This window comes from Phyllostomus hastatus, unplaced genomic scaffold, assembly GCF_019186645.2.
Source record: "Phyllostomus hastatus isolate PE091 unplaced genomic scaffold, TTU_PhHast_1.1 phas_contig_58, whole genome shotgun sequence".
NCBI lineage: Eukaryota > Metazoa > Chordata > Mammalia > Chiroptera > Phyllostomidae > Phyllostomus > Phyllostomus hastatus.
In genome coordinates, this window is record NW_025333916.1 from 26,964,420 (window position 1) to 26,978,117 (window position 13,698).

Sequence of the window (13,698 nt, forward strand, 5' to 3'; positions counted from 1 at the left end):
GAGCAAAGAACAGAAAAAAAGTAGGAATCAGCAAAACAAAATAAACAAAATACCACAAGAGAGAACAGTTTGAAATCCTCATTTTTTTTGTGAAGCTAGTGTATTTGCTTTGGGGTTAACTTAGCTTGGGAATGATTATAAACATTACAAACCTTCCAAAGAAAGTCAAACCACTCTTGACATTTTGTTATAGAAAGGTTTTTCAAAGCTTAATTATTTGGATAACTGGGAAGAACAACTGGGAAGCAAGACAGACCGTGCAACCCAGGGTTCCAGCCCCAGGAAATAAAGCCTCAAACCTCTGACTGTAAAAATCTGTGGGGGTTAAGGAGGCAGGAGAAACTTTCAGCCTCACAGAAGAGTTCATTGGACAGACCCACAGGGTCCTAGAGAGAGACTTACCCACTTGGAAATCAGCACCAGGAGGCCCAATTTGCTTGTGAGTAGTGGCGGAAGTGACTAAAAGTCGGCAGAAAGCCAAGCAAGCAGCATTATTCCCTCTAGGACCCATCCTCCACATACAGTGCCAAAATGCAGCAACCTGGGTGGCCCCACCCTGGTAATACCTAAGGCTCTGCCCCTTACAATGTAACAGGTATGCTCAGACAAAAAAAAATATGGTCCAAATTAAAGAACATGTCAAAGCTCCAAAAATAGAACTAAGGGATGAAGAGACAGCCAACCTAAACACTAGAGATCAGGATGCTCACAGAATTGGCTGAGTATGGTCCCAAAATGGAGAAAAATGGAAGGCTATGCAAAGTGAAATGAAGAGAAATATACAGGAAACCAATAGTGAAGGGAAGGAAATGGGGACTCAAATCAACAATTTGAACCAGAAAGAAGAAATAAACATTCAACCAGAACAGAATGAAGAAAGAATTCAAAAAATGGAGAGGCTTCAGAACCTCTGGGACAACTTTAAATGTTCCAACATCCAAACCATAGGGGATCCACAAGGAGAATGGGAAGAGCAAGAAATGGAAAACTTATTTGAGAAAATAGTGAAGGAGAACCCCCAATCTGGCAAAGGATATAGACTTCCAGGAAGTCAATGAAGCCCAGAGAGTCCCAAAGAAGTTGGACCCAAGGAAGCACACACCAAGGGACATCATAATTACATTACCCAAGATTAAAGAGAAGGAGAGAATCTTAAAAAAAAAAGCAGCAAGAGACAAGGAGACTGTTACCTACAAAGGAGTTCCCATAAGACTATCAGATGATTTCTCAAAAGAAACCTTGCAGGCAAGTAGGGAGTAGATGGAAGCAGTCAAATCATGAAAAGCAAGGACCTACATCCAAGATTACGCTATCCAGCAAAGCTTTCATTGAGAATGCAAAGGCAGATAAAGTGCTTCCCAGATAAGGTCAAGTTAAAGGAGTTCATCAGCACCAAGGTCTTACTATATGAAATATTACAGGGACCTATCTGAGAAAAAGAAGAACATCCAAAACTAAGAACAGTAAAATGACAACAAACTCACAACTATCAACAACTGAACCTAAACAAAAACAAAAACAAGCTAAGGAAACAACTAGAACAGGAACAGAATCACAGAAATGGAGATCACATGGAGGGTTATCAGTGGAGAATGGGGGAAAAGGTAGAAGGAATAGGAGGCATAAATAGTAGGTACAAAATAGACAGAGGGAGATTAAGAATGGTACAGGAAATGGAGAAGCCAAAGAACTTATATGTATGGCCCAAGGACATGAAGTGGGGAGAGTTCTGGGGGAAGGGAGGATGCAGGGCAGACAGGGATAAAGGGGAGAAAAAATGGGACAACTGTAATAGCATAATCAGTAAAATATATTTTTTAAAAGCAGTAATTAAAAAATAAAAGCTTATTAACACTTATAAGCTTAAGAATACCACCACATGATGAAAGTATTATTTATTAAAAGATACACTTTTACGGGGATTCAAATTATTATTTTAGGTATAATATTTTAATTCTATTAAGCCATTCTAAATATCCCTTAGGGCTAAAGACCCACTTACTTTTTAAGTAAAACAGCATCATATATGAAGAAGACTGGAAGAAAAACAAAAATTTAATTTCCTTCTAATAATCAAACATTACCTTTTATTTCTTAACCACATCATTTAGTCACCTATTTATTGCCTCACTACTAAGGATGCTGTGAGAATATGAAGTATGATTTGTGGTTCACTTTATTAACAGCAGACATGTAAATGTTTATTTCAAAAATGGAAATTTTGAAAATCTCTTAAACTAAAATCATCTGTGTCATATTCTTTGGTGTTCTTAGTGGTTTAAATCAAGCGTTTACATTAAGGCGACAGGAAATCTAAACCTGCCTCTTGAAAAAAACTACAAAGCTTATAATAACAAGTACTCCTGTAGAGAAGAAACAGTCTTTTAATCAGACATAAATACTCTTCAACTTTCTTAATGCAATAATAAACATACCATTTCCTCAACTCATTTCCAGAGTGTCAATAAGCAAAATTGATTTCTGATCTGGCATTCTTGCATTAGAAAACAAAATCTTGAAAATAGTCTTCTACCCAGCTAGAAAAACTTCAAACTAGTACAATGATGGTTAAGGAGTACTGAAAATACTGTATCCATCCATGTCTATTTTAGATCAAGTTACACTACAAAAAAAAATATGTATTATTTGGAAGCATATTAGCCTACTGTCATACATAATCCATCTTCACTAAATTTTTATATATTGTACCATTCTTTTTATTACCAAAAAAAAATTATGAAAAAGAGCCTGAGAACCACACATAGAATATGTGCTGTTAAATTATTGTCAACAACACTGTTCATTCATTACTTAGACTGTCCATTCATTACTCAGTAGCTCTCACATAAGGGAATTCACATTTTGGAAATCATTTAGAATTTAAATGCTAGAAAAATCTTTTGTCTACTCTAAAGAACTTGAGATGTTTCTATATTTAGGATAATGAGAATCTTTGCTCACAGGAAGCTTAGCTAAATCTGATGTTCTATCACAGCAATGATGCTAAATGACTTACAAGTTACATAGTTCCTTACTCCTTTCTTTGGATTAGATTTCCTACTTTTATTAGCTATGGTATTCACATCCTATTAAATAAGTAAAACAAATTAAAAATGTCAACTCAAATCTTATTTTTAAGAAGCATCAAAATTATAGTCAAAATAGTCAAATTGTACATACAGGGACCTTATTTAAGTAATTCTACTACATGATGAAAGAATAAAAGAACAATTAAGAAAAAAAAGTATGCCCTTGAAGTATCATTTGAAAAGATCTCCAACACAAAACAAAACAAACAGAAAAAGCTAGAAAGTTGCACAGAAAACGAACTACATAATTAAAGAGGCTGAATGGCACATGGTTCCTGACAAAAGAATGCCTCTGTTTCTTCCTTTACCAGAATAAAGGTAGTGCTACTTATGGACTAGAAAATGAAGCAGGGCTTCATGTATTTGTTCCTTGTCCTCTCCCCTCAGTTTAGAACAGTTCTTAGCACAAGGTAGATGCATAAATGCTGTTGTTACATATAGCTTCTAAAGCTAGGAGAATAGTACACCTACATTCCATTTCTAACTCTAGAAATCTGCCTCAAATCCTTGTTCCTACACAGGAAACAGACTCGATAGGTGAGACAGTTGTAACGCTGGAAGAAACTGTGCCCTGTAAAGTGATACACTGATACCTCTTTACCTTATACAATTCAAGGACATATTCTAGCCCTGGCTGGTGTAGCTCAGTGGATTAGGCAAAGGACTGCAAAACCAGTTGGATTCCCTATCAGGACACATGTCTGGGTTGCAGGCCAGGTCCCTAGTTGCGGGCATGCAAGAGGCAACTGACCCATGTTTCTCTTGTACATAGAATTCTCTCCCTCTTTTTCTCCCTCCTTGCCCCCATCCCTCTAAAATAAACAAAATCTTTAAAAGCATTTTTTTTAATGGTGAAAGAAACCAATTACTATGTTTTGGGGATCAACCCTAATGCCACTCTAGGAATCTGGCCTTGAAGTAGCAACTAATAAGACACAAATAAATGAGAGGAGTTTAAACAGATTCCTCAAGTTTATAAAGTGCTCTAAGATGCAAAGAAAAGGGAATTATAAAACAAAGGAAAACAGATAATTAAAGAAGGTGGAGCAGGTAGCAGTTCTGGTTCTCCCATGGACATCTTTAATATATTTTTTGGAGGAGAAAGGAGTAGTAAAAATGTTGTGCATTAACTCTCAGTAACCTTAGGGAATTTCTATAATGGTGCAACAAGAAATCTAGCTCAACAAAAGAATGTGATTCATGACAAATGTAAAGGCCAAAGTGGTAAGAAAGGAGCAGCAGAATGCTGTCCCAACTGCCAAGGTACTGGGATGCAAATGAGAATTCATCACATAGGATCTGGAACAATTCAGCAAATTCAGTCTGTGTACATGGATTGCCAAGGACATGGGGAATAGATCAGTCCTAAAGATAGATGCAAACGCTGCAATAAAAGATAGTTTGAGAGAAGATTCTAGAAGTTCATATAGACAAAGGCATGAAAGATGGCCAGTAGATAATATTCTATGGTGAAGGAAACCAAGAACCATGACTGGGGCCAGGAGATATTGTCATTGCTTTAGATTCGAAGGACCAAGCTGTTTTCACTTGATGAGGAGTACATTTTGTCGTGTGTGTGAACATACAGCTGGCTGAAGCATTTTCTGGCCTCCATAAGCCAATAGCTACCTCTTGACAATTGAACCATAGTTATCACCTCTCATCCAGGTCATATTGGCAAATATGGAGATACCAGATGCTTGCTAAGTGAAGGCATGCCAATTTATCACAGACCATATTTTAAGGAAAACTTTTCTGAGAATGGCTTTCTCTCTCCTGATAAACTCTCTTTGGTAGAGAAACTCCCACCTAAAAAGTAGTAGAAGATATTAACATAATGGACCAGGTAGAGCTGGTAGACTTTAATCCAAATAAAGAAAGACGACACCATTACAATGAAGAAATATGCAAGGATGATGAACATCATTCCAGGGGTGATGTTCAGTGACAGAACTCTTAACAGGGCCAATGAACAACACTCACTACTAGTATTTTATATGCAGTAGTAAATGAGTGAAAGACTGTAATAATATGTTCACTACCTGCTATTGTTTTGTTGTAACATTCAACTATAGCAGTGTTTTAACAGTTAAAAACTACTTTTACAAAATTTCCCCTAGCATTTGTCAGGACATATTTTATAATTAACTTTAGTTATGTACATGAAATAGCTTACACAGAAGTGCTGGGTATGTACTAACTTTGGTCTATGACCCTTAATTGCTAAGCTATGCAGTTAAAATTGTGTATTTAACTGTCAATCAGACAAAGAATTTAATTTGTAAAGAAGTGTTAGTCTGTATAGCTGTATTAAGTAGGATTTATGGTGATACCTCTGCATTTATTCCATTGCCTCAACTGTTATTTGGAGATGGCATGCCATATAATTTAGCCTGTGCTAAAGACCGTGGGATAAATCCCTCCTGTTGAGATGCCAACAGATGAAGGTTCATTTACAACAGGAGGTTGCACAGCCCACATAGTGGTGGTGGGTCACACTTGGGATGCCCAGGACACCTACTACATAAGGCCACTGTACTAAGCCTGGGAAATGAAGCAGCTCTACCTAATACATGGAAACACACACTGGGAGGCTGACAAAATGAGGGGACAAAGACACATGGCCCAAATGAAAGAACAGATCAAAACTCCAGCAAAAGAACTAAACAAACCTGAGATGATTAATTTAGATGCAGTGTTCAAAACACTGGTTATAAAGATGCTCAATGAACTTCAAGGAAGAGTAGATGAACTTAGAAGTCCAACAAAGGGAAAGGAAACATAAAAATGGAACTAGAAAACATAAAAAAGAACCACTCAGAAATGAATACATTAACTAAAAAATGTACATAACAAGGAATCAGTAGTGGAGTAGATGAAGCAGAGGATCAAATCAGAAATATGGAAGATAGAAAACACCCAATCAGAACGGCAAAAAGAGAAAAGAATCCAAAAAATGAGGATAGTATAAGGTGCTTCTGGGACTTCAAGGGTACCTACATTCCACATCATAGAGGTGACAAAAGGACAAAAAGGAGAGCAAAAAATTGAAAACCTATATGAAAAAACGACAACAGAAAACTTCCCTAACTTGGTGAGGGAAACAGACATACAAGTCCAGGAAGCACGGAGTCCTAAAGAAGGCCCACACCAAGACACATCATAATTAAAATGTCAAAGGTTAAAGACAAAGAAAGAATCTTAAAACCAACAAGAGAAAAGCAGTCAGTAATAGCCTTTCAGCTGTTTTCTCAACAGAAATTTTGAAGGCCAGAAGGGATTGGCAAAAAATACTCAAAGTAATGATAAGCAAGGACCTACAAGTAAGATTATTCCAACCAGCAGAACTATAATTTAGAATTGAAGGATGGATAAAGAGCTTCCCAGACAAGAAAAAGCTAATGGAGTTCATCACCACCAAACCATCATTATATGAAATGTTAAAGGGTTTTCTTTAAGGAGAAAATATGAATAATAAAATAATAATACATATATATCAACAATTGAATCTAAGAAAAACCAAAATAAACAAACAAGCAGAACAGAAACAGACTCAGAGATACTGAGAACATTTTGGCAGATGGCAGGGGAACTCAAGGGATGGGTGAAAAAGGTGAAGGCATTAAGAAGTACAAACTGGTAGGTACAGAATAGTCACGGGAATGTACAGTACAGTATAGGGAATATAGTCAATAATACTATAATAACTATATATGATATCAGATGGGTATGTGATTTATCAGGATGCTCACTTAGTAATTTATATAATGTCCAATCACTAGGCTGTGCACCTGAAACTAATTTATTGTATGTCAGATGTAACTGAGAAATAAAAAAAAAATTAAGATTTCATTTATTTATTTTTAGAGAGAGGAGAAGGGAGGGAGAAAGAGATGGAGAGAAACATCAGTGTGTGGTTGCCTCTCACGAACCCCCTACTGGTGACCTGGCTTGCAACCCAGGCATGTGCCCTGTCTGGGAACTGAACCAGCGACCCCTTGCTTTGCAGGCCGGCACTCAAACCAGTGAGCCACACCAGCCAGGGCTAAAAAATTATTTAAAGTAAAAAGAAGAAGAATGAAAAGACAAGGTCAAGAATGGAAGAAAATAATTGTGAACCATATATCAAAAAAAGAATCAGTATCTAGAATATATAAAGATCTCCTACAACTCAATGGTAAAAAAAAAAAAATCAATAAGAAAATGAACAAAAGACACAATAGACATTGCACTGAATAGAAAATACAGATGGTAAATAAGCAGATAAAAGATGTTCAGCATTCATTAGGCAGCAGAGAAATGAAAGTAAAATATTACACATCACTATGTACCTTAAGAATGACTAAAATAAAAAATAAAAAGAAAGATAGTTATCAATACTAAATGCTGGTAAGGATGAGGAAAACCTGGATCTCTCATCACTGCTTATGAGAATGCAAAGTGGAATGGTCACTCTACAAAACACTCGAGTAGTTTCCAAAACTAAACTGTACAACACAGAAATGACACTTAGACATTAATCCCAGAAATAAAGAACTTCTCTTCACACAAAAACCTGTACATGAATGTTCATAGCAGCTTTATTCATAATAGCCAAAAACTGGAAACAACCCAGATGTCCTTCAATATGAAATAGTTACATCCATACTGTGAAATAGCACTTGGCAATAAAAATGAATGAACTATTACTATAAGCAGTAACTTGATGAATCTCCAGAATATCATACTAACTGAAAAAGTCAATCCTAAGAGTTACTTACTATATGATTCCATGTATAGTTTTAAAAAGGCAAATATGGGAAGTGGGGAAATATGGGAGAGAGATGATACAGTAGTAATAAAAGGGCAAGGAATTCTTATGGCGATGGAAGAGAATATTCTGTACCTTGACTATCAATTTCAATATCTAGTTTGTGATAGTATTGTTATAATTCTGCAAGATGTTGACTCAAGAGGAAAATGGATAAAAAGTACCCGAAATATTGCTATGGTTCTTAAAATTGTATGCAAATCTACAATTATCAGAAAATAAAATTGTCCTAACTGATGTGGCTCAGTTAGTAGGGTGTCATCCCACAAAGCCAAAGTTAGTATGTTATTCTGGAGATATGTTTCAGTTAGTATGATATTCTGGAGATTCATCAAGTTACTGCTTATAGTAATAGTTCATTCATTTTTATTGCCAAGTACTATTTCACAGTATGGATGTAACTATTTCATATTGAAGGACATCTGGGTTGTTTCCAGTTTTTGGCTATTATGAATAAAGCTGCTATGAACATTCATGTACAGGTTTTTGTGTGAAGAGAAGTTCTTTATTTCTGGGATTAATGTCTAAGTGTCATTTCTGCGTTGTACAGTTTAGTTTTGGTTGTGGGTTCAATTTCTGGTCAGGACCCATTCCTGGGTTGTGGGTTCAGTCCATAGGTGGGGTGCATACAAGAGACAAGTGATCAATCTTTCCCCTCACATCAATGTTTCTCCCCCCTCTTCCTTCCTCCCTCCCCTCTCCCCAAAAATACATACATAAAATGGAAGGAAGAGAGGGAAGGAGGGAGGGGAGAAAAAAGAAAAAAGGTTTACTTCTTCAAAAATGAAGTCTAAAATGAAACATTTAGCCCTGGCTGGTGTGGCTCAATGTATTAGTGCCAGCCTGGCAAACCAAAGAGTTGCTGGTTGGACTCCCAGTCAGGGCACAGGGCACATGCCTTGATTATGGGCCAGGGTCTCAGTAGGGTATGTGCAAGAGGCATCCACACACTGATGTTTCTCTCCATCTCTTTCTTCCTTCCTTCCCCCTCTCTAAAAATAAATAAATAAATGAATGAATGAATGAATAAATTTAAATCTTAAAAATAAATAAAATGAAACATTTGTAAAATGGGGTAGGAAAGAAGAATGCTAGCATTTTTACTTTTTTTGTTTTAAATTAAAAGCTAGGCTAACCAAAATATCCAAGATAAATTAGAAAACAATACAAAATAGTTTATGTATTTAAGTTTTCAATAAAATAGCTAAGCACTTTTAAAAAGATATAAATCTAAATTAAAACCTTAGAAAAAAACACAGGGCAAAAAGTTACTGGCAACTAATTTTTGGCTATGACACCAAGGCAGAGGCAACAAAAGAAAAATTAAACTAGACTTCAGGAAAATTAAATTTTCATGCATCGAGTTACTATCAACAATAAAAAGTAAACAGAATGGGAGAAATATATGCAAATCAACTATCTGGTAAGGGAGAAACATCTAGAATACAAAGGACTGCTAAAGCGCAACAACAAACAAAGCAACCTGATTCAAATATGGGCAGTGTGAATAGACATTTCTCCAAAGACGATACGCAAATAAGCACAAGAAAAGTGTTTATCACCAATAAGCATATGAAAGGATACTGAGTATCACTCATCATTAAGGTAATGCAAATCAAAACTATGAGATACCACCTCACACCCATTAGGATGGCTACTATCCAGAACAAAACAAAACAGAAAATAAAAGAAGGGAAGTGTTAGAAAAGACATATTGAAATTAGACCCCCTGTGCACGGTTGGTGGGAATGTAAAATAGTACAGACACTGCGGAAAACCAATATGGATGGACCTCAGAATTTTTAAAAATTAAATTATCATATGATGCAGCAATTCCATTTCTCAATACATATACCCCCAAAATTGAAAGCAGGGTCTCAAAGAGATGTTTGTATACCTATGTTTATGGCAGTTTTATTCACAATACCTACTTCATGGAAACAACCCAGCTGTCCACAAGAGATGAATAAGCAAAACATGACATACACGTGAAACAGTCAGCCTTAAAAAGGAAACTCTGACATGTTTACATTACAACATGGATGAACTCTGAGGACATTATGCTGTAAGTGAAATAAGCCAAACCCAAAAAGACAAGTATTATATGATTCCATGTACATGAGGCACTTAAAGTATTCAAAATCATAAGAACAAAAAGTAGAATAGTGGTTTCCAGCAGCTGGGAGGAAGAGAAAAGGAATGGGAAGCTATCTTTAATGTATAAAAAATTGCAATTTTGCAAGATGAAGAGATAAAAAATTGCAATTTTGCAAGATGAAGAGATTTCTAAACATGAGTGTGTTGCCCTGACTCATGGATCTGTTGGTTGGGCATCGTCCTGCAAAGCAAATGGTTGCTGGTCAGAGCAATGCCTGGGTTGAGGGTTTGGTCCCCAGTCAGGGCGCATATGAGAGGCAACTGACTGATGTTTCTCTCACTCTCTGTCTCCCTCCCTTCTCCCCTCTCTAGAAAACAAATACATACATAAATAAGTAAATACATACATACATATATACATACATAAAATCTTTAAAAATAGATAGTGTTGACTGATGCACAACAATGTATACTTAATACCACTGAACTGTACACTTAAAGTAAATTTGTTATGTACATTTTACCACAATTAAAAAGATTTAAGTTATAAATACGCAAAATGGAAAACTTAAATATTTGTGGAAGCTTCATTGTAAACAATGGTACTTGAATTGGGCTTCATGAATGAGTAGAATATGTGGAAAGAGGCCAAGTAAGAATTGCAGAACAGGATCTAAAAAATTAGTGATGAGAATGCTTATACTCAATCTATAACCATCTGCCTGTTTCTAAGAAATGAAACAGAACAGCATTTAAATTTTAATTTTCCATAAAATGAAAATAAAGTACTGAAATTTTATCATTTCTTTAAAAATGAGTTTCCAAACATTCAATATAGGTAATTTGAACACCAATATTACATTATTCCTGCATATGTGTCAGTAAAAAGCAATTTGATCTTCTCAAATAGTACAAGTATCTTATAGCAGAGTACTTCCAATTCCTCCTCTTTATCCTTTATAACACTGGTTTCATTAATTTCACTCATCCATAAACTATCACCACTGAATTACACTGTTGCTATTTCTAGCAACAATGGTGGATATGTGTCATTATACATTTGTCAAAACCCACAGAATGTTCATCACAAAGTGTAAACCCTAATGTAAATGTAATATAATGTGAGTTAATGTAATGTGAGTTAATAATGCATTAATATTGGTTCACTGATTATAACAAATATATACCAGTTACCAGTAGGAAAAATGGGGGAAGGAGGAGTGAAGTATATAGAAACTCTATACTTTCTCAATTTTTCTATAAAGCTGAAACTACTCAAAAAATAAAGTATATTTTTAAATCTGAAATTAAAAATTATATACTGTATTAGAATAAATCTTACCATGGAACCTCTTGGCTCAAATACTGATGCTTCATTTCTTGCTAATTTTTTTTTGAGTTGTATTGTTGTATTACATTTATTTCTAACATTTAAAACAATCATCTATGACACTCCCTGGCTGGCATAGCTCAGTGGATTGAGCGTGGGCTGGGAACCAAAGTGTCCCAGGTTCGATTCCCAGCCAGGGTACATTCCTGGGTTGCAGGCCAGAACTCCCAGCAACCGCACATTGATGTTTCTCTGTTTCTCTGTCTCTCTCTCTCTCTCTCTCTCTCTCTCTCTCTCTCTCCCCCTCTCTCCCCCTCCCTTCCCTCTCTAAAAATAAATAAATAAAATCTTAAAAAAAAAAACAAAACAAAAAACAATCATCTATGACAAACTGGCATGTGCCAAAGAAGAAAACCCAAGGTTTCCTCATTTATGTTAAACCAAAACTTTTTTCTGTAACATATATTGAAAATATTGGGCCCTGGCTGGTGTGGCTCGGTGGGTCGAGCACGGGCTACAAACCAAAGGTTGCAGGCCAAGTCCCAGGTGGGGGCCACATGGAAGACAACCATGCACTGATGTTTCTTTCCCTCTCTTTCTCCCTCCCTTCCCCTCTCTCTAAAAATAAATAAATAAAATATTTAAAAAAGAGAAAATATTGGGAAAATAGTGTTATTCTAGCCTCCTGTTAGAAGTACAGTTGTGAAGGGAAAAAAACAATAGCTCTGGGGATCTAATGCACAGCAGTGTGATTACAGTTAACAATGCTGTATTATATACTTGACAGTGGCTAATAAATCTTAAATATTCTTCTCACCACAAAAAAAGAAAAGGTAATTATGCGACATGATGCAATGATGAAGGTGTTATCAAACTCCATGGTGGATTTACTTTCCTAATCTCACTCATATCACTACCAAACTAATAGATCTGTAGGATTTCACTTCCTCCTCTGGGCCAATAGTTTTATCTTCTGATAATTGAAAAGAAAGGATGGTTTACATAAACTAGACTATTTCTGAGTCACTTTCAGGGATAAAATCCACTGAATATGCAGAAAATAGCATTCTGGAGAATATATCTTTCATTGTCCAGTAAATATACTACAAAGAAGGATAATACCAAGGTCAGTGAAACATACCAATTGACAAAAATAAACCCCAGGGAATAAGTAGTGGCAAAGATCTCTTGGGAAACATTTAGTAGATGTATAAACTATGTAAGTAGCGAGTTTACTACTCAAAGGACTAAAATAACTGCTAATGAGATACATAATTATTACTGTGCATCATACTAAATACTAAGCAGTTCAAGGAAAATGTATACAATTACTTTTCTTTTTCAGAGCTAATCCAAAAAGCAGTCAAAGAACAAGGTTCAAGAAGCCATTCTCATATCACTGAAGCGATCCTCCTTCAAGGCGCAGAGCAGTGGAAGGGGACAACTTCTATTTAAATCAAGCCAAGCATTTTTGCTTCTCTAGGACACTCAGTGCAGAGATTTAATTTTCTCCTTTCCATTCCCACACCAGACAGTACTATGAAGGCAAGTGTAGTATGATTAAATAGATGCACCAGGTAACCATAAAAATTCTGTATCCCTTTATCAAAGACTAAATTAATCAGACCGCTATCCTAATACTGGAAGATGATCTTGAGCAATGAAAGGATATTGAAGGAAGAATTTATAGCTAAAAGAATGTATAATTATGTACTTGTTAGTATGCATATAAAGTATCAAAATATGTAATTCATATATTTATGATTCAATAAAAAACAAAAGGTACCATTACTAGTGCATATAAACCTATATACCTAGAAGACCCAAGTGTATCATCTAAAACTCTATTAGCAGTAAAATGTAGCAGGTAATATTTTTTTTTTAATCAATCTCCTGCATTTATATATGCAGATAAGAATTCAAGTAACAAAATAGCCCCATTCATAATGGCAGCAGCTCTCATGTCCTTTCACTAAGTTTCTGGAAATAAATTTAATAATATACTAATTTCTTAATAATGACAATAACAGAATACTAATAAGAAACATGGACATCGCAAGAAAAGAATCATAAACTCTACTAAAGGGCATAAGCATTAAATAAATGCAAAACTTACCTTACTAGAGATACACTATTTATACTATTGTAATGGTACCAATTATCCCCTAAATTAATCTATAAATTCAAAGCACTCTCATCAACAAACCAACAAGAATTATTTTTAGAACTTAGTAAGAATGATTCAGTTCACCCTGAAAATTCTTTGAGAAGTAGAGCAATAAACTGACACTTCTAGATATTAAACATACCTAAAGGGGTGGGGGTGAAGATAGTGTAGTATAACCAAAAAATAAAAAATAAAAATGAAACCC

At 35.5% G+C, this 13,698-nt stretch overlaps 1 protein-coding gene and 1 pseudogene across 7 annotated transcripts in view; one reads left to right on the plus strand and one right to left on the minus strand.

Moving 5' to 3' along the window:
- Positions 1-13,698, minus strand: part of ERBIN (erbb2 interacting protein) — a 121,471-nt gene that overhangs the window by 94,696 nt on the left and 13,077 nt on the right. The gene's annotated exons all lie outside the window — the stretch shown is intronic.
- On the plus strand, positions 3,938-5,037 carry LOC123824865 (annotated as a pseudogene).